Source organism: Venturia canescens, chromosome 2 (genome assembly GCF_019457755.1).
Source record: "Venturia canescens isolate UGA chromosome 2, ASM1945775v1, whole genome shotgun sequence".
Classification (NCBI taxonomy): domain Eukaryota; kingdom Metazoa; phylum Arthropoda; class Insecta; order Hymenoptera; family Ichneumonidae; genus Venturia; species Venturia canescens.
This window is the reverse complement of record NC_057422.1, coordinates 26,624,109-26,651,593: the sequence shown is the minus strand read 5'-3', so window position 1 is coordinate 26,651,593 and position 27,485 is coordinate 26,624,109. Positions and strand designations below refer to the sequence as shown.

Below are 27,485 nucleotides of genomic sequence, written 5' to 3'. Positions count from 1 at the left end.
TACGATGAATTACAAGTTTATTAACAAATACAGATAAATCCATATTCATAGAATGGAAAGTAAAGAAGGTTGTCGATCTCAAGTTTCCTCCACTGACGCGTCTATCATTTGCGCATCAATTTGCGCAGTTGGTATTATTTTCGGTGACTATCTCGTTGGTAAATACATTTTTCGTAATGTATCACAGTGCTTCGCATCTTGAAATAGAAAAAACAATCTTCATGTAAATTTTTCCACAATAAGCTGGTCAATGGTATCTTGAATTTTGCTCGCGATATTTGGTATATGAAAAACGAGTGCTGACAATGAGCAGCATTTTTCGGAAGGATTACATAACTCACATAGAGTTATTTATACCCATTGATCAATTATTTATATACGTATTCATTTTTATACACTATATGTAGGATATACGTGGATACTACGAAAATTATATTACATTTGTATCGTGTTTTTCCTCTCTGTCCTTCCACTCGATAATGGGATTCGTTGGCTCGTCTTTGAAGTTGTCTCCGTGTATTGTCTTCTCTCGCTCAGACCTCCGTTTTAACAATTCCATCGTCCTCGAGTTCCGCTTTTTCCCGTCATCACGGTTTTTGCATTATGTTTTGGATTGGATCTCGTTGAGCCACCGGTCCAATCACTCGAGGTTCCCATGCGAATTGCCATTGTAGTTGCCGATAACTCTGCCGCTACTAGTGATGTCGTCGTCGAATTGCCCTGGATCGCCTGGAAATATCATGAAATATCAATATGAATTTTGGCCAATCATCATGTTCCATTTGTACGATATAGCAGCCGCTATTCAGCTAATTTGTCGCACTCCTCACATCTAGGATGCCATTAAATTATTTCATCGACTAATTGAAGCGCTTTGCCAAATCTCGCGGATTTGGTATAAATTTATCCTTTTTTTTTGTCGTTCTTCCGAGGAATCAGCAAACATTCTACTTATGTCGAGCCGAGCATACGAATGAAAAAATTCTTGAATCAGCAAAATAGAAAGTCGAGTTCAAAACAAAATCCAGTTTTTTCTTCAATCTGTTTTCAAGGGTTACAACAAATGTCACAATTTTTCCTTCATCTCCAAAAGTTTTGATTTTATACAGGTACGAAAATATTAGTTAAATTATCGATTTGAAATTCTGTTCGAAATTCGAGTTTACTTTTTTACCATCGGTTCTAATTGTGATCAATTTCACATAAATGACTGCAGGACATTTCATAAAAAATCCTATACAACCGTACAGCCTAGGAAAGAACATCTCGAAAAAAAAGTGAGGAAATGACAAGATAAGACCAGACAATACCTCTTCAACATTGACGATGCCTAACCAAGGTCTCATGGATATTTAACCGAGTTAAATATCCATTTAGGTGGGAAAACGTTCAATATCTTTGATCAGTTCTTTCTGGTTAGGAGCATCATTTTTGTTATCCGCGAGAACCCTATTGACTATATTGCAGTCTTAGTCGATCTCGTGTGGCCATCGTTTGACATTTGCGAACGAATCTGAAATACAAAAAACGATCTTTACGTAAATTTTGCCATCATAAACAATTCAATTGTACTTTCAATTTTTTCGCAATATTCATTATTTTATTTACTCTCAAACGGCTAGTAAATGGTATTCTCAGAGTTTTGAAGCAGCTGCAACCGTATTTCAATAATGGGCCATATCGAAAAATCTATTATTTATTTTTACATAATATTATTATCAAGAGACTCGGTAGAGTCTCGGGACAAGTACATTGACAGCCCTGTCGTCAGCTGGCCCGAGGCTCGCCGAGTTTTTTTTATACTTTCTCTGAATAAAACGATTCGCGGTGGAGGGGGTAAAACTGGCATGTCATTTTCTAAAATTGCAGAGCTCAGGAGATTTTTTATAAATCAAAAATTGGTTTGGAGACTAATTTTCAAAATCCCTTTCGAATGAGCACGAAACCAACACGATCAGTAGCGTGAATGCTGAGAAAAAACTTTGCACAGGCTCAAGATTATGCAAAAGTTACTAACTCATTTAAGGATTTGCCGTGTCTGTACAGAACACCATCAAAGGCCTCTTGATGCCAGCTATAACCCATTTCTATGGAAGCTCGAGTCCCGGGATCCCGGCTACAGAAATAATGAGTTGTGATTGGTCAGGATACTCGCTGTACCGTTCCAGCGGAATAAAGTTTATGAATATATACCTATATATACAATCCTATCAGTCAGCTGTCAGCTTTTGATGTTATAATAATCGGATTTCCGATATTACGAAGTGCGGCGTGAAAAAAAAATATTTTTCATCTAATCAAGTGTTCAATATGTATTTATTTTATTCAAAGTAGTGGTATGTGGTGTCATACATGCAGTGTATTACGAAAACCAGATATATAGTGACTTTGGCGTGATATGTTCAACCATCTGTCAGTTTTTGATGGCATCAGAGAACATAGATTTACATGGAACAACAGGGCCCATGTTAGCTTTTGGCACGGAAAATATAGTTCCACTCATAGACTGTAGGGCGCGCAGCGACGTATCCATGTGTTTCACACATTCAAAGCGTCAGCTTACCGCCCCCGTCTCATATATCGCTGCTAAGGAAGCCATAGCATCCGAGAGATTACCAGTTCACATACTCACATTGAAAGAAATTTTTTCGCCATACTTTTTTGTTTTACAGATATCTATGAATATTTGGAAATTATATTGACAACTATAGCTCTTGCGACCACAGTTACTATTTCATACAACTACAACGTATCAAGCGGCCCGGATAAGCTAGTAGCATTTTCTGCCGTTTGGAAATTAGAAGTTTATATGGTATAGTGGTTCGATGTCTTTCTCGTAATGTTGGAGATAATAGTTCAAATCCGTATCGGACGGGTTTTTTTTTCATCAGATAGGTTTTTTTAAATATTACAGCCGAAACTAAAAAAATTCAATTGATTTTGTTGAATAGTTGAATTATTGTTTTTGATTTTTTACGTAAAAAAATGACTGCAACATGTTAAATGTTTTAACAGCATTGAGACCCCAAGCGTGGGGTCCACAACTTATGGGTGCGAGCAAGAGCGGAATAGTACCCCAAGTATGGCTGAACGCTTGGGCGCTTGGGTGCGAGAAAGCGCGCGCTATGACCCCAGCGTCAGTGTACGCGTGCTCACGTATATTGAACAGCGCCACGCTGGCCGGGGTCAGTACTGAGCGGACCCCAGCCAAATGCGCCTATACGACCTGTTGTTCCATGTAAATCTATGTTCTCTGATGGCATGATCAAATTAATAGCAACAGCTATCTAAATGATAAAATTTCGGAGAAACAGTGCGAGCTGTATTCAAAATTCTTATATGACTATAAAAAAAAATGTTATGTAAGTTTTGTGGGTTAGTTTACGCTCATCGCAATCGGTTCGCGAGTGTTTGTTATATAGAACATATATTAGTATTGGGAAATTTCTCCTTGTACAAATTCTTTGATTTTACGTTTATTTATGACATAATTTTGTTGCAATCCTGATTCTGGTTCTTCAAAAATTTTCAACGAGAGTTATGTGAGAAAAATAAACTTTCGCTCATTATAACCTCTCAAACGTTCTTTAAAAACAGAAAATTTATGTTGTGTAATTACATTATAGAAAAAATTTGCGTGGTTGTATGTAAATGAATGCAAATAAAGTTTGAAAAACTTTGGTCAAGTAAGTGTCTAATTCATTGTATTGCTGTCATATTTTCTTTCATTTCGTTTGGTTGTGTTCACCAGCCCCTTTAATTTTCCCACCTCCTTAGCTTACAGTATATCCATATCAATTTAATTCGAGTGACTTTCGTATTTCTATTCCCTCATATTGATTTCAATAAATTGGAAAATTCATAACAAAAAGTTTTCATGATTGCTTGTTCATACACCCGAGTTTTAGAAAAATCTTTGGGCCATGTAAGTGCATAGATATATTCACTTGAGTTATTGCATAATGAATTTGGAAATTTATTTCAATAAGTCATTGGGTGGTTAATTTTCATGATATCAAAATTCGTATCTTCGAAATGCAATGAACACCTCTAAAGTGCGACAAAGTCATGAAGCGACATGTATGTTGAGTATTTCCAGACCATGTTTGCGATTGGCATCATGGGTTGAAAAATTCATGTGTGTAAGTCTACGTCTGATAATTTTTGGATGTGATCAAATATTTTGTCTGCGTATAACCATGGAGACATACAGAAATACAGCATTTTGCTTGCATCAACATGCAGCGTATCTGTCACTTTTTTTCTTGAATGTGACATAATAAGTTTCAAAAATGTGGTTCATGGAATTTTGAAATGGTTTGCCCCATAGCACCAAAGTTTGTATTACTCGTATGCAGCAAATATCTATGAACTTTGATATTTCTGTGAAGCGTAGGTGTGCCAATCTTTTCACTTTTTGGTTCCGACTGCAATATATAAACGAAGATACATGAAACAATTTTGAGTTCTGTTCACTTTGAAGTGCGCTGTCTTTTTTCCTTTTAGTTTTGGCATAATGAATTTTATGAATCGGTGGCAATTTTTTCTTTCTGTATCAAAATTTAGATGAATAAATTGCAGCGGATACTTGCAAACTTTGAAAATTCTGTATATTGACATGCACGCTAGGTATTAGCACTTCCTATTTTTGATTATGAAATATGGATACTTACAATTAATAAAAATTGTAGAAGAATTATAGAATTACGATATGGATTACTAGTAATAAATAACTCAAAATAATGATAAATGATACAAGAAGTCAGCGATGGCCTATTTATGAATGACATAAGAAGTTATGTTTTCAAAATGCAATGGACATATTAATAAATAAGCAATTCTGTTGGTCTTGACGCACTTCATAGTTTATCTTTTGTCCGGTTGAACCTTGGTGGCTACATGCAGAGTTTAAAAATTTTGTGCATCGACGTGGGTGTGTCAACTTTTATCTCTGGGTATGATATACGAATGAAAAAGATTGCTTCAAAAAGTCCTTGGAAACACGTTTTTTAATGAAATAAAAATTGGTAGCATTAGAATTCAATAAACATATGTGAAAGTTGCGAATTCTGGTGGACTTGGTGAACATTGTATATATTTTTTTCTTTCTCCTTCTATCCAATTTTAAAGAAAATCAATCAAAAAATTCATTTCATTGAAAAATCTTCATATTTTCTTTATTCACAATGATTTCATCAAAACTATTGAAAACAAAATTTATAAATGACGGGGGAAAATTCCACAATGATACAAAATATTGAAAAACCTTACGGAATATGATTTTAATCCCACAAAATTATGGACACATTCGAAATAGTTGAAAAATTGAGGGTATCACTTGAAACATTCGAAGAATATCAAACTGTTATAAATTATACAAAACTTAAAGAAAATCATTGGAGAACTTATTTTAAAATATCACAATAGAAACATTGGTTAACTTTAGAAAATCTTATTTAAGAATATTTTTTGTCGTTTAGAACTGCCATAGAAAAAAGATTTGATATCAAGCCGTAAAAATCCTCACTCGGAGAAAAAAAATTTGGACATTTACATTGATGATCGCCCGTTTTCTTATTACACCACAAAGAATGTAAACAAAACTTCTTAAGTCACACAACGAAAATGATTTCGAACCGTAAGAAAATATCAAATATATTACAATCCTACAGCATTCGTGTATAATACTCTTCACTAGTATACTGATTGTGTGGTATCAGTCTTTTTTCGACGAATCAGATGATACAAGCTAAAATCATATCTCGGCTTCCAACCTGCTTTCCACTATGCTCTTGGGTTCCTAATTGACAAAACATATTAGAGTACAAGGAAAAAAATCGCCAAAGTCCAAGGATAGACCTGTGAAATATTTCCAGTACAATTTTGTTGAAAAATAGGTCTTTTTTCGTGGAAACCAATGTTACAAGCATTAAATCGTAAATAATTCATAGAAATTAAAATTAAAATTATATAGTCGTCAAAACATAAATAAGGAACTTTCGAGAAAAAAGACGTGATATCAAACCATAAACTTCCCTTAGGGAAAAAAAGGTTGGGACAAGTACATTGATGGTGTCGTGTTTGCTGATAATTCCATCCATAAAAAAAACTTAGAAACCGATGCCTCTTTCTTCTTATTTGATTCGAACAGCTAAATCAATTGAAAAAAAATTCATCTTATTTACGTGCAGCATTAAAATTTATTATATCAATTCGAGGCCAAGTATTTTCTAATGAATTGAAATAAGTTACCACTTGAATTACGTGCAGCACTAAAATTTGTGATATCGATCGGTGGACAAGTATTTTATTAGTAACTTCAAAGTTGAACATTATGGAATTGTTCTAAGAAGCTTTTAAATCCAAAAATATCATATGCAAGTTAATCATTTCTTGCTCTATGGTGGCAGAGACTTATAAGAAAATCGATTCTTTTCAGACTTTCAGGAGCTTCTGATATTATTCACAATATTCGACGTCGATTGGATCGTTACAAGTTATGTTTAAATATGAGTTAAAAGTACTTGTCCGGCCCATCACTTTCCATTAAAATTGTTTATTCAAATAAAAATCAGGGCTTTTCTAGAACTGATGGAGCACAAATATTCATGCAGAGGGAATTTAGAGAGTTATCTTCAAGTAATTTTCCCTCAAGTGCACTAATTTAATAAGAATGGAAACGAATTGTCTTGTACTATACAAGGGATGTATTTGTGCATCGATAAATAAAAAACATTATGCACATTAAATATGTTCAAGTTTACAAAAATAACTCCCCAGTTTGTATTGGAATGACGGCAATTTTTACTTCTCACTTCTTCCAGCGAACGAATTTCATTCGGTATAACTAACCTATACTATTATTAAGAACATTAAACTAATAATAAATCGCATTTCAATACATTTTTAACCGGATTCTGCCGTACAATTTCGTTTTTTTATGATTGATTTTTATTTCAATAAATAGTGATGGGCCGGACAAGTACTTTTAACTCATATTTAAACATAATTTGTAACGATCCAATCGACGTCGAATATTGTGAATACTATCAGAAGCTCCTGAAAGTCTGAAAAGAATCGATTTTCTTATAAGTCTTTGCCACCATAGAGTAAGAAATGACTAGCTTGCATGTGATTTTTTTGGATTTAAAAGCTTCTTAGATTACTCATAAACTACTTGTCCTTCGATTGATATCATAAATTTTAGTGCTGCATGTAACTCAAGTGGTAACTTTTTTCAATTCATTAGAAAATACTTGGTCTCAAATTGATATAATAAATTTTAATGCTGCACGTAAATAAGATGAATTTTTTTTCAATTGATTTAGCTGTTCGAATCAAATAAGAAGAAAGAGGCATCGGTTTCTAAGTTTTTTTTATGGATGGAATTATCAGCAAACACGACACCATCAATGTACTTGTCCCAACCTTTTTTCCCCTAGGGTATTATATCCCTTTAGAATATTGCTTTTTAACGATTGGATTAGAATCTTTAGGCTGTTCTGAAGGTAATACGAAATAATAACGATATTTCCCAATTTTAATTTGACTGAAAAAATTAACTTTTAAACGTGTGATAGAGACAAAATCTATATTTTGAAATCGTTGAATTTCATTTCGCCGGCTTCTCACGTTTTTTCAGTTATTTTCGAATGTTTTATCATGGGGGAGATCAGGAAATGGATGGGGAAAAGAAATTCTCCCCGTGAGCTTACTCCTAAAGTATCATAGAAAAAAAAAATGATTTCGTAAACGCAAGATGCTGCAAAAGATACCCTTTTTCGTTTTGATCTCATTGATCTTAATCAGATACTAGAAGATAAAATATGAGGATTAAATAGTTTTCCTTTTTTGTCCAACTGACGTTTGTTTTTTTATCTAGAGTCGCGGCAGCGACTCTGAGACAAGTACATTTATATGTTATGACGAGTCGCTGCCAGAGAGTCTTTACAGGAGCGATAGCATTTCCAATTGTTTTCGGAAATTTTCAAAATTTGTTTCTTTAATAGTTAAATAATTACAGTACTTCAGAGAATACTATAAGTTGACGTATTTTTTATTTTTTTTGTCTTTCGTTTACGACCTCTTCGAGCTCTATAGCTCAACGCATTGAAGAGATATTAATTATTTATTTTTTAATAGCATCAAAAAATGGGTCGGATTTTCGCACACATTTTTGATGTTTATTTGTTTTTTATTTAGTGACAAATCTGGTGCCATAATACATTTTATATACCTATATATTGTTTTTTTGGTGCCATAATACAAGTATATACCTATATATTTTCGTGACGTATGACGTATGGTGAGTTGTTTATGCTAATAGACGATGAGGTTATAAAGATCGCGAAAGTGACAATTCATCGACACTGTTCCAATTTTTTCCGGTTCTGTAGAAAATCGATAAAAACAGGACTATATTTTAATGAAAGTGGTGAGAAAAAAGGGAAGAAGAATAAAAGAGAAATAAAGGCCGAGGAATCCAAGAGTGTTATGTGATGGAAAAAAACCGAAAATTGTCAACAACATACGGATTGATGGTATAAAATATTTAGAAAGGTTAGAGATTTTTTCTATATATATCTTCAGATGTAATCCGGATTTTCTCATCAGCCTCCGCTTTTTCTCATCAGCTCTCTCTCTCTCTCTCTCTCTCTCTCTCTCTCTTTGAGCGGGAAAGTGTTGCAAAAATTTTGCTCCGTATAAAGTTTCGTTTTTATCTGTGAAAACAAACAGTTTAAATATATTTATTGTGCTTATATTGTAAAAACTAGTGCAACGAACCAGTGTGTGATTTAAATTTTTTCCATGTGATAGTTTTTGCACCTTTTATCTGCATTTTTACTTCTTCGATGACTCCGTCAAAACTGACAGTTATGGCCATTAGGTGTACCCGCTCTTGAAAGTGTGTCTGTGTTAGTGCAAATTGTTTACTCAGGCATTTTATTGTTTCAATAGTTATCTTTTTGAATTGTTCTTACTGAGCAGATCATAAAAATAGCAACAACCTCAAGGCTGTGCTAAGTTTGTCACTGTTCACCACGGAAAGTGCTATTTTAACATGATACAATATCTTCGAAAACTGATTATATAACCTCGATCTGTCAGTGATACATACTAATACATCAACACTGTTCCTTATCGACCGGTGATCGAAGCAATCAGTTCAGAGAAGGCGCTATCAACCTAAACTTGGTACTCACTGAAGTTGTCATTGAACAGTGGTCTGATTTTGAAATTGCTTGAGGTCTCTATCTTATCGATCTCAATCATTGGACTCTTTGGCCTATGTTACACCCGTTCTTATCGATCGATTGTAATTATCTATCGACGTGAAGTTTCATGATTCAAATTATTTTTATCATCAGAACTGTGAAATTTTGTCTGTTTAAAAATGACGAAACGCTGTATTATTTGTAATCGTCAGGCAAAAACCAATGCTATTATATGTATTGGTCCATGCAAGGAAACCTTCCATATAAATTGTGCTTCGAATAAATTCGAGGTGGATTTACACGAGAATGAACAATTCAATAATTTTCGGTGTGGACCTTGCCTCTTGAGTCAACCGTCTGAATCGCACGACTCGTCATCTGTTAATCCACCTATGACTATTACACTGGAGCAAATAATGAGTCAGATTCAAACTAATGCAGCAACGCTAAACGCAAATTTGATATCCATGAATGAACAAATATCATCGAGATTTGAGTCTCTTTCCGATTCAATAAATGGAGTGGTCCAGGATATTTCTCATCTCCGCACAGAGGTGTCAAATCTTACCTCATCGCAGGAAAACATGGGTCAAACGATCTCTGCAGTTCAGACAGAAGTCGTTACTCTCAGTGTACAAACTGCTAATATTGCGGCTGAGAATATCGAAATAAAATCTCAAATGGACAGTATGGTGACCAATTTTACAAATTTGAGCGTTCAGCTCACCTCTCCTGGAATAATAATTCGAAATCTCCCAGCTTCTCTGAAGCATTCACCACGTACATCAATAGAGAAAATTTTTACATCTCTTGATGCATCTGAACTGATCTCAGACATTCTGGATGTCCGTAGCCTCGAAAAAAAGGCCCCAGGTGCTGTTGGAGATCGACAAACTGCTCCGTATCAGGCTCGTTCCAAATCGTTCCTAGTTCGTTTCAGATCTGCATCTGTACGAAATGAAATTTTATTGAAAAAACGGAAGAAACGAGTGCTCACTATCAAAGATGTTTTTTCCGAAAATATGGACGGCAATATTATAATCAAGGAATTCCTTCCACCTCAAATTCACCAATTTCTTGGCCGGGTGCGTACAATTACCAAAGAACGTGGGTGGAAGCATGCCTGGGCTACATCCCACGGAGTATTTGTTCGAAAAACTGATGGCTCACCTATACTCAAAATCAACTCGGAGGCTGACTTCGCCAATATCACCTGACTACCTCAAGGCTCATCCTCCTACTCATCGGCAACGACTGGAACTGCTTCAACTTGTCAAATGAATATTGTATCCACCGATTCCTCGCTAATTATTGTTTCGTTTAACGCAAATTCTCTATTAGGCCATATCGATCAGATCAAAGCTTATGTTTCACTCAATTTTGCTCATATTATTTCTGTTTCTGAAACTTGGCTCCACTCTAGACACCCAGATAATTTAGTTAAACTAAATGGCTATACGCTTATTCGCAATGATCGGGAGGGTAAATTGGGAGGAGGAGTAGCATGTTATGTCCACGAATCACTCAATGTCAAAATTCTTGCTTCCTCACCGAGCCAATTTTCGAATGCTCCTGAGTACACTATCCTAGAAATTCGTACTTTAAGTAATTCTACACTATTGTTTGTTTCTATGTACAGAAGACCTAAAGGTTTGCTATTTCATGCATTCATGGATGATTTTCTACGCTTCTCCCAATTTTATGAAAACATTATAATCACTGGAGACTTGAATTGTGATCTATCTAGTCACAACTACGAAAGTAACTATTTGAAAGACCTGGTTTTTTCTCAAGCTCTTCACATAATAAAGTCAGAGACGACACATCATACGAAGAGTTCGAACTCATGGCTTGACGTTTTTATAATTGATAATTCTGACAAAATTATCTCATTTAATAAGTCTGAGGAGCCATTTATCGCAGGCCATGATCTTCTAACTCTCCGTTATGCTTTCCCTGTAGACAGTGATAAACAGCGTATAGTCACAAGACGATCTCTAAAAAACTTTAATTATATTGAGTTTACAAATACACTTGGTGCTCTATTAGTGAAGAATAATCTTTTATCTTTTAACTCATGCTCTACGACTATTCAACTTGAAGATATGTTAGATTCCCTGCGAAATCAGATTCTTAAGTCACTTGATATTCATGCACCTCTCAGTACGTTTTTAATAAGCAAGCCATTAGCACCTTGGCTGACTGAAGAACTAAAGAAGCTTATAAAACAGAAAAATACAATGTATAAACAAGCGAAAAGATCTGGAAACATTCTTGGTATGGCGATTTATAAACAATTCAGGAATAACATCTCTCGAGCGATAAAGAGTGCTAGAAATAAGTTCTTTCTTGATAGATTGTCAGTGACTAGAGATCCTGCTACTCTATGGCGCGAGCTTGCAAATCTTGGTTTGGTCAGAACAAATTCATCTTCGCCTTTTTCATTTTTCTCGCGTGACGAACTAAATACATATTATGTACAGGTCTCTAATATAACAGCTCCTTGTTCTCTCGATCTACTGTTCAATTCTCTTAATCCGTTAGATGAAAATAGCCCAGTTTTTGATTTCTCTGAGATCTCTACTGACTCTCTTCTTAATATAATAATGTCCAGATCATCTTCATCTCTGTCATCTGGACCCGATGATATTTCACCATTTGCTCTGCGTAAAGGGTTACCCAAAATTTTGCCTGTGCTCGTATCGTTATTTAATAACTGTCTTCGGCTAGCTTATTTCCCAGCTGTATGGAAAAAAACTTTTATCCGTCCACTAATTAAAACAAACCCTCCAGTAACGCCTTCAGATACTAGACCGATTGCTAATCTCAGCGAATCCGCCAAACTTCTGGAACGCTGCTTATTTGATCAAATCTTTGCTTTTCTAGAAAGATATAAATTACTTGATCCTCGCCAATCTGCTTATCGTAGACGATTTAGTACTCAAACAGCCTTGCTGCGCCTATGTCATGACATTAGAGAGGCTGTTGATAATAGGAAGGTGACCATTTTAATACTATTTGATTTTAGTAAAGCCTTCGATACAATACCACATTTGAACTTACTTATTAAACTGCGCAGCTTTGGATTTTCTGATCAGGTTCTTAAATTTTTCCATTCCTACCTCTCAGATAGAACCCAAGCCTGCATTGATGGTTCAGGAATCAGGTCAGACTGGGCTAAAACGACTTCAGGGGTACCACAGGGATCAGTCCTTGGTCCTCTCCTATTTTCTCTTTTCATCAACGATATTGGGCGTGTTCTGTCCCATAGTAATCATCTCATTTTTGCGGATGATACTCAGATCTATCGAAGCTGTTTTCCGTCCAACATCGTTGATGAAATAAATTTAATGTCACATGATGTTCAGGCAATTTCAAATTATGCTAAGAGGAACGGTTTGAGGCTTAATCTTGATAAATCCAGAGCGGTTATATTCGGCAGTAGTAGGTTTGTCAACAATTTAAACCTAAGCACTCTACCGATCATAAATATAGATGGAGTCACGCTCCCCTATGTACATGATGTTAGAAATCTTGGAGTGATCATGTCCTCGAACTTATCATGGGCAAAACATGTAAATAACATCTCTAGCAGGGTAAACGGGGTAATGTATCGTCTACGATATCACAGCAGCATTTTATCTATTGATGTGAAAACTACAGTGGTGCTCACGCTGGTCTTTCCAGTGTTAGATTACTGCTGTATGGTCTACAATGATCTCACAGCCGAACTGAACGCAAAACTGGAGGTTTTGTTAAATTCTGGTATTCGATATATCTTCAATTTAAGACGGGATGAACATATCACTTCCTATAGAAGACAGTTGCGATGGTTATCAGTTCGCTCTCGCAGACTGTATTTTATTGGCATGATGGTCTACCGAATTTTGAAAAATCAGGCTCCAGACTATTTAATTGAACTCTTTCCGCGAGCAAATGCATCGCTTAGAATTAGTGATCGCAGGGTAGCTGATACTTTTTATATCCCGGCGCATCGTACTAGCACCTATAAGCACTCATTCGTGATGACGGCTATATACTTCTGGCACTCCTTACCTATATTCATTCGTGACTCTCCGACTCTTGATATTCTAAAGAATCGTCTGTTTTCTTATTTGTTCGACGTAGTCGACGTATAGTAATACTTTTATGCATTTTTAATATTTTATCTTTTTAATATTTTATCTATTCTGTATCTAAAATAATTTATGTACTGTTTGTATTCTCATATTCTATAGTCTACTGTTATGTATATTAACTTATACTTTATACTTTTTGTATACTTAGCCTCAAGGATAAGTCCAAGGCTTAATAAATCTATCAATCTATCAATCTCTCTCTGCCGACACAAAACTTGGCCAAAACAGCCTCGAATCAGGTAACAAACAGTGACAACAATGATGAAAAATTTGATGAAGTGATGAAGCAATTAAGAAATTTAACTACAGTCGTCAACGATCAGTTTTCATAAATAAACAACACACTCGGTAATGTAATACAAAACATTGGTGAAATGCGCACTGATTTTCAAAGCTTGTCATCTTCGCAGCAAGAAATACGTGTTGACCTTAACGAGATGCGCACCAATATTGCGACTCTCTCATCTGAAATTCGCTCTGAAATTAGTGAAATGCGTACAGATATTTCAAACCTATCGACTTCGCAGCGTGAAATGCGAGCCGACATTTTAAACCTTACGTCTGCATACAATAATATCAGCGCACGTTTAGAAAATCTTGAGACGAAAACATGTCTGGACAATACTGCGATAACTACAAAACTTGATAGCGTTAATGCTCGCGTTAGTTGCGTTGAAACTGATTCGAAAAATTCAGACTTGTCACTATCAGGTTTGCCGAACGATATTACAGACGAACCTAAAATTATCGTTGAAAAAGTACTTAATGCTTTGGGCTTACCAGAACTAGTTGGAGATATCTTCGAGATAAGGAGTATTCCGCATAAAGTCAAAAAACCAGAAGTTATAGGAGATACAAATTCTACAAACGCTTCTCAAGGAAGCCCCCAATTAGGCACGATTATAGTTACATTCAAATATTCGAAAGCGCGTGATCTAGTTGTTAAAAAAAAGCGAGCAAATAAGCAACTCTACTCCAAAGATGTTTTTGACACAAATCATCAAGGTCAGATTTTCATAAACGAAGTGCTTTCTAGTGAGATGTACAAGCTTTATCGACGTGCTAAAGTGAAAGCATTAGAATCAAAAGGAAATGTAAGGATAAATGGTGGACGAATCCTGGCTCGAAAATCTCATGGTGCAAACATCATATCTATCAACTCAGAAACTGATCTCACCCTACTCGAGTGACTAGATTCGAATAGAGGGACCATCGGATTGAGCTGTTCTGTAGTCTGTGAGAATGTAGCATCAATCAAAGTTTTTTCAAATCTAAAAATCGCTCATTTTAATGCAAATTCATTATTAGGCCACTTCGAACTTTTCTCAACACATTTTACTTCAAATTTTTACCATGTAATCGCCATCACTGAAACTTGGCTACACTCGCTTGTACCTGATGACTTACTGATCTTAAAAAATTATATAATCATTAGACACGACAGGCAGTGCAAGCGCGGAGGAGGTGTTGCTATATATGTTCACGAGTCGATCAAAGTTAAAGTACTTGAGCGCTCCCTGAATGTTACTTTAAATGAGCCTGAATTTATTATAGTCGAATTAACAAATTCAAATAGCCAATCAGTACTTTTCTCCGTTATATATCGCAGACCTAAAGGACTTCTTCTTAAAGACTTCTTAAAAGCACTATCGTATCACTCTTTTGCATATTCGAATATCATCATAACTGGAGATTTAAATTGCAACCTTATGGGCCAAAATTTTGAAGCCGAACACCTAAGGGAACTAGTCCAATCATTATCACTACATTTGGTTCAATCTGACGCTACCCATCATACACGCGACTCAGAATCCTGGCTAGATGTTTTTATTGTCGACGCTATAGACAAAGTTATATGTTTCACTAAAACTGATGCTCCATTTATCGCTGGGCACGACCTCATTGATCTTACCTATGCTTTTGAGGATATACAAACTTCTGAACGAATTATAGTACGCCGCACGTTTAGGAAATTTAGACAAACTGAGTTTTTATCAACTCTTTCTAAATCGCGTGATATTGAGCATCTCAGTAATCATGAATGGACGTTGTCCCAGGTCAGTGTCGACTCTTTTACTGATAGTCTTAGTTTGAGCGTACATTCAGCTCTTGATATACATGCTCCGTTTAAAAAATTCAAAGTGCGACAGCAGTTTGTTCCCTGGCTCACAAACGATCTCCGGAAGCGAATAAAATTAAGAAATATTATTTATAAGCAAGCAAAAAGATCGGGCGATCCCCGTCGCTTATTTATTTACAGACAATATCGAAATAAGCTGCGAAATGACCTAAAACAAGCGAGAGCTCAATACCATTTATCGAAACTGTCTGCAATTACTGAACCGAAATTATTGTGGAAAGAGCTAAGACGTCTTGGGCTTGTCAAAACTAACAATACAACATGTCTCAATTTTTTTACTCTCGACGCATTGAATGAATATTTTGTAAGTGTTTCAAGCTCTACAACGCCGTGTCAAATCTCTGAAGTTGTCGCTGCTACTGTTAACGAGACTCAAGTTAATGAAATCTTTGAATTTACTCCGATCTCGGAAAATGATCTGTCTTCTCTTATCCTCAATTCTGGTACGCCTTCGCACTCAGCTGGTCCTGATAGAATCTCTCTTTTCTCGATCTTTAATACAATACCTGCCATAAACAAATTACTAGTGAAACTCTTTAATCTATCTCTAGAGAGCGGTTTTTTTCCGACTACCTGGAAACGAACCTACATACGTCCATTACTCAAAATTAATCCACCATCATCACTATCTGACTGTCGACCTATAGCCAACCTATGCAAGCTCTCAAAGATTTTCGAGAAATTAATCCTAAAACAACTAAAGGAGCTGATGTCAAAATTTGAACTGTTGGACCGAAGGCAGTCTGGATATCGGAAAGGTTTTAGTACACAAACAGCCCTTTTACGTATTTTCCATGACATAAAGCATGCTGTCGATGAAAGAAAGGTCACCAGTGTAGTTCTTTTTGATTTCAGTAAGGCGTTTGACACTGTCCCACACCTGAAATTGCTAGTGAAAATGCGTAAACTAGGTCTCCCAGTTCATGTATTAAAATGGTTTCACTCATACTTAACGAATAGATTTCAAGCCGTTGTTGATAACGAGGAAAAATGCTCGAACTGGTTGAGTACTACAAAGGGTGTACCGCAGGGGTCTGTTTTAGGACCTCTATTGTTCTCCATTTACATTAACGATATTGCATCCTCCTTGACTCATTCTCAACATATGATCTTCGCTGACGACCTACAAATTTATTTAAGTTGTCCTCTATCTGATATACAGAACGGCATTATGAATATCACTAAGATACCGAGGCGTTACCTCCAATATTGGTTGACGATAGCACTATTCCGTATGTAAATGAAGTGAGAAATTTAGGAGTCCTCATGACCTCTAATCTTTCATGGAGAAAGCATGTTTTATATTTATGCAAACGTGTTCACCATGCGATTTTTAAACTCAAATACAATAAGGGTGCACTTTCTCGTGAGATGAGAATTATGCTTATCAAATCATTAATTTTCCCGATACTAGATTACTGCTCTTTGGTTTACAACGATCTAACGAATGAATTGAACTCCACCCTTCAAAAACTAATGAATTTCTGCATTCGCTTCATTTATAACCTACGTTATGATACGCACATTACACCATACCGTAGAGAGCTACGGTGGTTGACAGTTCGATCTAGACGTTTGTATTTCATGGGTATAATGGTTTTCAATGTTGTGAAAAAAAACACCCCTAACTACCTCAGTGAACTTTTTGTTCCAATTCGCGAAACAAATCGTCCCTCTCGAAGATCTAGACCTGAAACATTTCAAACCCCCCTACATCGTACCACAACTTATCGCAACCCGTTTGTTGTAGCCGCAATATATTATTGGCACTCACTCCCTGTGAATATCACGGCATCTGCATCACTTCCAGTATTTAAGAAAAACTTGTTCTCCTACCTCTTTGCGAGTGAAGGCACTTCAACTGACGAACAATAAATAATCACACACAAACAAATTCTTAGTCTTTTCTCTAATATAAATTGCATATAATCATTTGAATACCATGAAATGGTCAAGCGGCAACTTCAATGATCTAGCTTATTTTAAATCCAGTTTAATTTTATATAAATTTATGTATAGATATATTTCAATTTATTCAACTAGTAGTAATATGTAACTAAGGCATAGATCTTATTCTTACTGTCATACTAGCTATAAGTACAAAAGAACAATCTTGTTTCTATCCTACGAAACCCAAAACATAGTTAGTCTGATTCAAAAGTCTTTAACTAAAGAAAGGAGCATAAACTTATACTTATATATTAACGTAAACTTTAACACAAATTATGTAATTTATACAAACTTGCCTTAAGGTGCAAACCAAGGCTTTAAATAAATTCAACTCAACTCAACTCAACTCTCTGAAATTCTCTAACTCTCCTGAATATATTATTCTAAAAATTTATCAAGACTGCGTTTCTCCCATTCTTTTTGCCTCCATCTACCGGCGGCCAAAGGGTCGTCTATTTACTGATTTCATTGATGCGCTAGATGGTTTAAGTCATGCGTTTAATAACATTATTATAGCGGGAGATTTAAATTGCAATTTGACATCTGGAAATCCTGAAGCCAAGCATCTAAAGGAGCTTGTCTTTTCCCGAGGCCTTTACATCCTACAATCTGGTCCTACCTTCCACACTGCGACCTCTGATTCCTGGATTGACGTTGTGATCACTGATGCACTTGGAAAGGCGGCGTTTTTCCGAAAATCTGATACTCCGTTTATAAATGGGCACGACCTTCTAATGCTCGACTATGAGTGTGAACTTGCTGCTCGACACTCGAGTCGTCTGCGACGACGCTGTCTGTCTCATTTTGATAAAGAGGCCTATGAAAATCTGGTCTCTTCCCTTCTTGCCAATAATGTTTCAATTTTACACAGGTCGTGTGCCACAAATCGTTAATTATTGAACGCCCAAACCGCTGCTATTGAGCAGTCACTTTCGCAAGCGCTCGATCGCTGTGCTCTTTTCCATTACTCCAATGTAACTAGACCGCCTGCGCCGTGGCTCACTGTAGAGCTTAGAAGACGTATTAAACAAAGAGATCAGCAATATAAAAAAGCCAAACGCCTAAACAGTCTTTTGGAGTTTGAAATCTATCGCAACTTGAGAAATTCTCTTATCCATGATTTAAAACTAGCCAGGAACAATTTCTATTTTTCTAAGTTAAATGCTACACATGATCCCTCAAAGTTATGGAAATTCTTAGCGCGACTCGGTCTCGTGAAAATCACGACAAATTCTCCCCTACAGTTCTTCTCCTCTGATACGTTGAACAGTTTCTACGCAACTGTCTCTACTGCCGATGAAGCGTGTGACGCAAATGATCTATTAACTTTTTTAAATTCTTGTCCAGGGATCAGAAACCCCTTTTCTTTCCGCAATTTGTCAGCTGATGAAGTATACAAAGAAATAATGAGCATTAGTCACACATCTCTTTCTCCGGGCCCTGATTCAGTATCTAGCTTCAGCCTCAAGAAATGCGCATCTGTTATCTCTTCTCACATATCTACCTTAATCAACTTATCTTTTGCTTCGGGTGTTTTTCCGTCCTCTTGGAAAAGAGCTTTCATACGACCGCTTTGTAAGACTAAAATTCCAGTCACCCCCTCAGATACGAGACCAATTGCAAACCTTTCTGAAATCTCTAAAATAACCGAGAGGTTGGTTAAAAAGCAATTGGTGGAGTACTGTGAGTCAAACAGTATTTTTGACAGTAAACAATCGGCATATCGGAGTGGTTTTAGTACTCAGACGGCGCTTATCAAAATTTGCCATGATATTAAAGCATCGATCGACTTTGGCAGGCTATGTATTCTTGTCCTTTTCGATTTTAGCAAAGCCTTTGATACTGTGTCGCACAAGATTCTCCTGACTAAGCTAAAGAGATTAGGTATCGATGGAGTTGAATTGCTCTGGTTCCACTCTTACCTTGAGGGGCGGAAGCAGGCCGTTTTAGATAATTTGGGGCGTTGTTCCGAGTGGCGTATTACAAATAGGGGCGTCCCTCAAGGCTCTGTGCTTGGTCCTATACCTTTTTCATTATTTATTAACGATATATCCTCCAACCTAAAATTTTCCGATCATATGATCTTTGCGGATGATTTGCAAATTTACTTGACGTGTGAACCAGGTAATTTAAGTACTGCCCTGGCCAAAATAAACCATGACGTAAATGTTATTAGTGATTTTTCGCACCAAAATGGCCTTAGACTCAACATCAGCAAGTCTAATGTGATGATCTTGGGAAGTCGAGCTAGAGTAGCGACTCTTAATCATAATGAACTTCCATTTATCAGCATCTCTGGCATTCGACTTCCGTTTGTTACGGATGTCCGAAATTTAGGCGTTGCTCTCTCGGCCGATCTTTCATGGAATCTACATGTCACCAAACTATCCCGGAAAGTTCATCTTATCTTGCATAGGTTAAAATATCACAAAAAGTCTCTCTCAATTGGAATACGTATAAAGCTAATCACATCTTTAATCTTCCCGCACTTTGACTATTGCTGCCTGTTGCTTCTCGGTATTAGTGCTGATTTTGAGCTCAAGCTCCAAAAACTCGCTAACATGTGCATTCGCTTTATATTCGATCTCAGGAAAGATGATCATGTCTCTCAGTTCCGACGTGAGCTAAGGTGGCTCTTGCTCAAAAACCGGAGATCTTATTTCTTGGGCATCAGTGTTTATGGCATCATCCAGGGCTCTGCTCCTGACTATCTCAAAGAGATCCTCAGCCCCACTGACCCGACTATCAGACATACTCCGAGACTTCCTGTTAGCACTTTTAATATCCCTCCAGCACGCACTGATATTTTCAGGAAATCTTACGGAATTGCTGCGTGCCATTTCTGGCACTCCTTACCGCATGACATCACCTCTGCGTCTTCTCTTCTCATTTTCAAAGCTAAATTATATAATCACTTATGGTCACTTGAATGTAGATTAAGTTCGGTACCAGAAGCTCTACATTTACATTTATATCTTGTTTCTCTTTCTTCTTTCTTATTTTGTATTACATTATTTTTAGTTAAGTTTACGCTACTACTTGAGTCTGTAGTCCTTACTCCGCTTCACCCTTATTTCGGGCATCTACTTATACTTATACTTTAGTGAGCTGTATTATCCTTTGTATTATCTATATTATCTTTATTGTTATCTTTACCATTTCCCGTATATAATTTTTAATTTTTATTAGTAAATTTCCCTTACTATTGTAAAACACAGGAAACCTTCTGGTTCCTTCATTACTGTATCTCACTTGTATACCTCTTATTCTACTGTATTTGATTTCGGTTTTTTCATTCATACTGTCATCACTACATCTCTATGGTTATTCGCTATTCCAAATTTTTTGCTATTTGTTATACAAACTTAATTTACCCGTACTATCTACTGTTTGTATCACTTGCCCCAAAGGAAACTAGGGCATAATAAAGCATCACCATCACCATCTCTCTCTCTCTCTCTGATTGTATCATCAAACTTGTCGATGTTTGTTATTGGACAATATATAAAAAAATAACCCAAAACAGCAATGACGAAGGAGAGCGAGGGACTATAACAATATAGAAAAGAAGTATAATCGCATTGCCTGTAAACGCATGACAAACTATTCGAAAGTGCTTGATTACAAAATTTCTATTGGCCAATCGAAACTGAGGAAATCCGTATTTTTTTCGTTTTTTGGTGGATTTTTTCTTTTTTATTCATAAAAAAGACTAAATTGATTATCACGGAGAGTTTTCATTTCAATTCCAACAAAGTGAAATTTGAAATAAAATATGTCCGCGTGTGTGTATGTGTGTGTATGTAAATACCTGAAACAACTTGGATGTATAATCAGAGAACATAGATTTACATGGAACAACAGGCCATATGGGCGCATTTGGCTGGGGTCCGCTTAGTACTGACCCCGGCCACCGTGGCGCTGTTCAATATACGTGAGTACGCATACACTGACGCTGGGGTCATAGCGCGCGCTTTCTTGTACCCAAGCGTTCAGCCATGCTTGGGGTACTATTGCCCTCTTGCTCGCACCCATAAGTTATGGACCCCACGCTTGGGGTCTCAATGCTGTTAAAACATTTAACATGTTGCAGTCATTTTTTTGCATAAAAAATCAAAAAAATAATTCAACCATTCAACAAAATCAATTGAATTTGTTTAGTTTCGGCTATAATTAAAAAAAAAACTGTCTTTGATGGAAAAAAAAACACGACCAATCTGGATTTGAACTACCATCTCCAACCTTATGAGAGCGACATCGAACCACTATACCATATAAACTTCTGATCCCTAAGCGGCAGAAAATGCTACTGGCTTATCCGGGCCGCTTAATATGTTGAAGTTTTATAAAATAGTAACTGTGGTCGCAAGAGCTATAGTTATCAATATAATTTCCAAATATTCATAAATATCATTAAAAAAAAAATTAGGGCAATAAAAATTTCTTTCAACATGAGTATATGAACCGGTAATCTCTCGGATGCTATGGCTTCCTTAGCAGCGATATATAAGAGGGGGGCGGTCAACTGACGCTTTGAATGTGTGAAACACATGGATACGTCGCTGCGCGCTCTACAGCCCATGAGTGGAACTACAGTTTCCATGCCAAAAGCTAACATGGGCCCTGTTGTTCCATGTAAATCTATGTTCTCTGGTATAATGAAACGATTTTTATTTTCAAAAAAACTGATTCAGCTTGAGAGGGTCACCCCGTGTAGCAAGCGCATTTTTTTAGGTTTTTTTGTGATTTTTTCGCGGCGAGAAAAAACATAGTCTTGAAATTTAAAGAAATTGTTCATTGGTATTTAAACTTTATGACAGAATTTTTTAACTCTGTCTCGGATTAATTCGGTGGAAAATTAATCCACAGGATCCCATATGCTTCTCCATGATCTCCATGATTCCCGGGGGTTCCGTTTATCTGCGATTAAAAAATCAAGGAGTGTTTTGATTTGTAAAGCAGTGGCTATCGCCTGAACTAAAATCATACAGAAATATTAAAAATTGAAGGATTATCGAGCTATGCAACATTTTGAAAAATTGAAATCAGGTGTTCTAGAACAGAAAAATCCTTCAATTTTTAATATTTTTGTATGATGTTAATTCAGGTGATAACCACTGCTTTACTAATCAATACGCTCCTTGGTTTTTTGATCTCAGATAAACCGATCCCCCAGAATCGTTGAGACTATGAAGAAACATGTTCCTGTGGAGTAGCTTTACACCGAATCTACCAGAGATATCAGAGTTAAAAAATCCTACCATAGAGTTGAAATACCATTGAATAAACCCTTCAAATTTCAAAAGGCTATATTTGTTTTCCTTGCCGCTATAAAATCGCTAAAAAAAACCCACAAAATCTGGCTACCATACGGGATGACCACTTTATGTTAGATTTAATTATTCCAATCTATCAATATCGCGTTGTCTGAAAAAAAGATTCGAATGCCTTAGTCGTTGAAATCCTGTCGTTATTTAACGACATTGAAATTTATAATTCATTGCGATTTTTTGAGTTTTTAAATAAATTAGCCGTAATTTAATTAAAAAATTTGTGTTCCCTTTTTTTCGATATCTCTTTTAACGAGACGGGGAATAATTTTAATTAAAAATTTATTCAATAAATGTCTTTTCGCAAGTACATTCTGATGGGTGATAATCATTACATCTGAACGGTAGTCTCAGTGAATAAACCCTACATATGTTACTCATGTAGTGTGCATTCCTTGGAACGAACAAAAAATGAATTAACAATAACAGAATATTATCTATATTGTGCCCTAACATGAAGAATTTGATTTTCCAATATTCTGTAAAATTTTTTCAAGTTCACAGTGCACAAAAAGTATTCAAATCAAATCATAAGTAACAGCACGAATGCTGTGGAAAAATTGGGGAGACAAGTACATTTATGTTTTATGCCACCTGGACAGTAGTCTCAGTGAAACCCCATGTGACACTCGTGTAGTTCAAAACACAAATGCACGATGATTTATAAGAAGTTGTTCGATCTTGCTTCTTTGGCTTAATGTTTGATGGCATGAAAAGTGATGGGCCGGACAAGTACTTTTAGCACATATTTAAACATCATTTGTACCGATACGAAATCGACGTCGAATATTGTGAATACCAGGGGATCCTGATTTTTTTTGGATTTGAACGCTTCTCAGAACAATTTCATATTGTGAAAAATTGTGGATTATATACTAATAAAATACTCATTCTCCGATTGATGTTATAAATTTTAGTGCTGCACATAACTTAGATGGTAACTTTTTTGATTAACTAGAACTTTCTCAAGTTCCGGATGCTTCCCGTAGGAATGAATTTCTCACGTTCTATTTCAATTTTTTTTTCCTTTACAATATATTTACGGATTTGTATTTTTTTTAATATAATGTTTTTTTCATGAATTGTGAAAGCTTTTCTTAATTGTTTTGTTGAAATTATTTACAGTTGGTTTCATAATTTTTTTTTTCATATCATTATGTTTTGAATTTTTTTCATTCGTCATCCGATGTACTCGTCACTTTTGCATTTATTTGACAACGTTTTGTTCCTTTGAATCAAACGTTTTTCATACATTACCAAGATTTAGAAGATTCATTTTTTTTATTCATTACGTTTGGAATGGTTTTTTTTATAACCTCCAGTAATGAATTGGCCATTTGAAGCAAGTTTCGAGAGAATAGATCGAACAACTTCTTATAAATCATCGTGCATTTGTGTTTTGAACTACACGAGTGTCACATGGGGTTTCACTGAGACTACTGTCCAGGTGGCATAAAACATAAATGTACTTGTATAACTAACCTCGCAAATCTGTAATTGGAACAATCGTCTCTCCTTTTCCATTTAGTCAGCAATTTCAGCGGGTGTAACTTCCGAGCGGATGAGGTCAGCCTCCGGGTACTTGGTGTTGCTTCTACTCCTTTTCCATTTCTGCGTACTTGGTATCGTAACCTTTCCATGCTTTTTCAAACGGCCTTTTCAAGTCACCCTTGATGCCTCTCAAATCTTTTTTGACTTCTTTCCATCATCGGAAGGGGTACCCACAGTGTCGAGATGAGCGCACAAACGAGCTTTAATGTATCGAAAGTTACTTTCTCCGATCGATTGAGAAAGAAAAGTATTTCAAATAAATATAAATAACAACATGAATTGTTATATCTTCAATAAATAAAAAATAACACGAATATAACTTATATCTGATTAACTCACCTGTTTCGTGATAGCATCAACGATATCCTGAGTATATGATTAGAATTCTTTAAATGAGAAGTTATACTGCAAACAAGCGGTACACCTAAATCATCAGATTGACCAAGACTTCCGTTCAATGAATCCCGTTGCATTTTTCAGCTGTCACAAGACTTCAGTAAGAATCGTTACTTGAGTTTTATCCCTTGATTGCTCGGAGCCCCTGTCAGTCAATAATATAAATTAATTAGTATCATTTTTCACAATGAATATGATGATGAGTATGTGAGTATATGAGTATATGAATATATAATGAGTATATGATGATGAATGTACCATTCTTAACGTTCAATTAAATATCTTCTTTTCAATATTCCACAAAACTTATTCGTACTTTTTGACTACAGAATTTATAGTAAAATTTTGGTGAAGGCTATTATAGAATATGAAAACAAAAATTACTTCATGCTTCCCGTCGAAAATACGAAAAATTAGAATTTTACCAGAATATACGTTTTCAGTTTTCTCTAAATATGCACTCCTAGAAAAATAAGACAGAATAATTTTTTTTTCACATGCTATCGAAGAGATTGGAGCCAACTTTTGATCTTCACTAACATTTGTTAGGACGTACTGAAAATCAAGTTAAATTATTAACTGATTTTTCAGATAACATTTTCGCGTTCACAGGGACGTTTTCATCCACTGTAGGGCTCTGAGGTAAAAAATCATCCCACCAGAAGAAAGACTTTTTCGAATTCCATTTGAAATGACAACTTTTAAATGTTTTCATGCATAAAACACTCTTTTACGGTCGCCACTTAGGCATACCCATCAAGGGCTATAGGATTTGTGCAATGTTCAAGAAAAGTCGCCTGCGTACCCATTTTTCCTGGTAATATGAAGTCGAGCAAGGACCACAATTCTTTTAAGGAATTTTGCATCAGACTTCCAGTTAGAAGTAAGCGGTGAGGCGTTGAAAATCTTTTTGTTCTAGTTACCTGGAAAATTAGAAAATGTCACTTTTTTTGTCAATTCAAAAATTATTTTTTGAAATTGTTCATAAGTTTTTTATTACCTTACCCTCAGAATTCCGAATTTTGTGACCTTCGTCCAAAATGATGTAGTGCCATGGGATTCGAGTAAAGCCTCTTAGTGCTGGAGCACGCCGGAGTAAGATGTGATTAAAATTCCTCCCATTGTTACAATACTTTAGATCGAATTCTCAGATGTACCTTCGAATAAATTTTTTATTTGTCTTTCGCCTTTTATTTATTATTCAATCGTAATTCTTTTTCTTATTCGCCCCGATAAGTTCCTGAATGATGGAGGACAGTAACTTTTAAAAGTGGTGCCCATTCACGGAACTGTCTTAACCATTGTTTGAGCAAAGTTGCCGGACAAACTATGATCGTTGGACCTAATCCTCTGAATCTAGAAAGTTAATTCTCAATTAAATTACTTCTTAGAAAATCACTTCTCAGTTTAAGGTAGTCGAATATATTACTCTGACATTGTGTCAACTAAGATTGCAAACGAAAAACAAATGTTTAGATAATGTAAGCGATAAAAGAAATGAAAGGAAAAAAAAGAAAAATTTCATAATTATCTTATTGAATCATGTGAAAATATGTCTTCTGATCTATAAATAATAAAATTGTTTGTTGAATTACTATATTTAAAAAATCGTGTAGCTCATTCTCACTCCAGTGATATACCTTTCATTTATATTCATTTTGTTTCCTTTTTTATTTACAAAGGTATAATAATGAGTTATTCGAGGGTTCACTCATTTCATTCCTTTTTTTCTTAATTTGACTAGGTGTCCTAGCTTTCAAAACCATTCCGTCCATATCATTAGCTACTTCCATAACATCGGTTTTGTTCGGGTTTTGATTCTTTTACACAATTGATTACTGTAAAAATGATAATCAAAAATGGCATTTCCTTCGACATGTCCAAGATTATTATCAGATTTGATCACATCGTCCTCCTTTTCCAAATCTTCATCTTCACTGTCTGCTACAGTTACAAAAGAATCTTTGCCATCTTCGTTATAAATTGCTAATTCTAATATGTTAAATCCATTATCAATTTTATAAAATTATTTGAGTAATGAGTAATGAAGTCTATTTAATTGACTTTCAGTACAAAGCGATTGATTTTCATTGTTGATGATGATACATTTTTTTTATTAGTAATAAACCTTCATTGTCATAATTTCCAGAGTTGTACTCATCAACAGCCACTCTGTCAGCATTGGTTTTCCATTCATTAGCTTCCTTGATTAACAGCTCCTTAATGAACCTCATTATCTTCACTTGTGTAAGGAGAGATCAAACTATTAACGTTGTACAGCGGTTGTATCAAGCTTCAATGCACTGCGAAGGTTGAGCAACCACTCCTAACGCTACTCTGTTCGGTCCAGGAACACTGTTTACACATTATTAACTATAAACTCTTCCACCAGACATAAAAAATCTTTCCACTGGCCAGCTCATTATTCTGATCGATAGCTTGTCTGGAAATCATCATTATATAAAAACGTATGAAATAAAAAAGTTGTGTGGAAAAAGAATCATGTGTTTTGGAGATATGAGAACAAACTTGGAAAAATACAAAATAAGGTAATATCGTCCCTTTGTTTCTCATATTTTGCTAATTCACTCACTTTTACAATGATTTGCGCACTTATAATATGACACAGCTGACGCGCGCACAGCTGTCAATGTTACCGAGATTTTACGAGTCGCTCTCGAACAGTTTTCTCCCTTTTTTCTCCTAACCTCTGTACTGGGTTATCTCCTCTCAACAACGACGCACTGCACATACCCGCTGCGCA

General features: G+C 35.7%; 1 long non-coding RNA gene across 14 annotated transcripts; it reads right to left on the bottom strand.

Annotated features, from left to right (window-relative positions):
• Positions 1–27,466, bottom strand: LOC122406040 (uncharacterized). Of its 14 annotated transcripts, none has more exons than XR_006259872.1 (10): positions 27,315–27,466; positions 26,850–27,164; positions 26,362–26,665; positions 25,727–26,077; positions 25,527–25,644; positions 24,665–24,866; positions 24,257–24,525; positions 1,311–1,513; positions 440–729; positions 1–197 (listed from the first exon to the last, which is right to left on the bottom strand). It is a non-coding gene; the product is annotated as an uncharacterized lncRNA (long non-coding RNA). The 14 variants fall into 14 exon arrangements; XR_006259879.1 differs by having other exon boundaries at positions 25,722–25,801; positions 25,879–26,077; positions 26,850–27,446; XR_006259878.1 differs by having other exon boundaries at positions 25,727–25,801; positions 25,879–26,077; positions 26,850–27,446.
• Between the last annotated feature and the right edge of the window lie 19 nt (positions 27,467–27,485).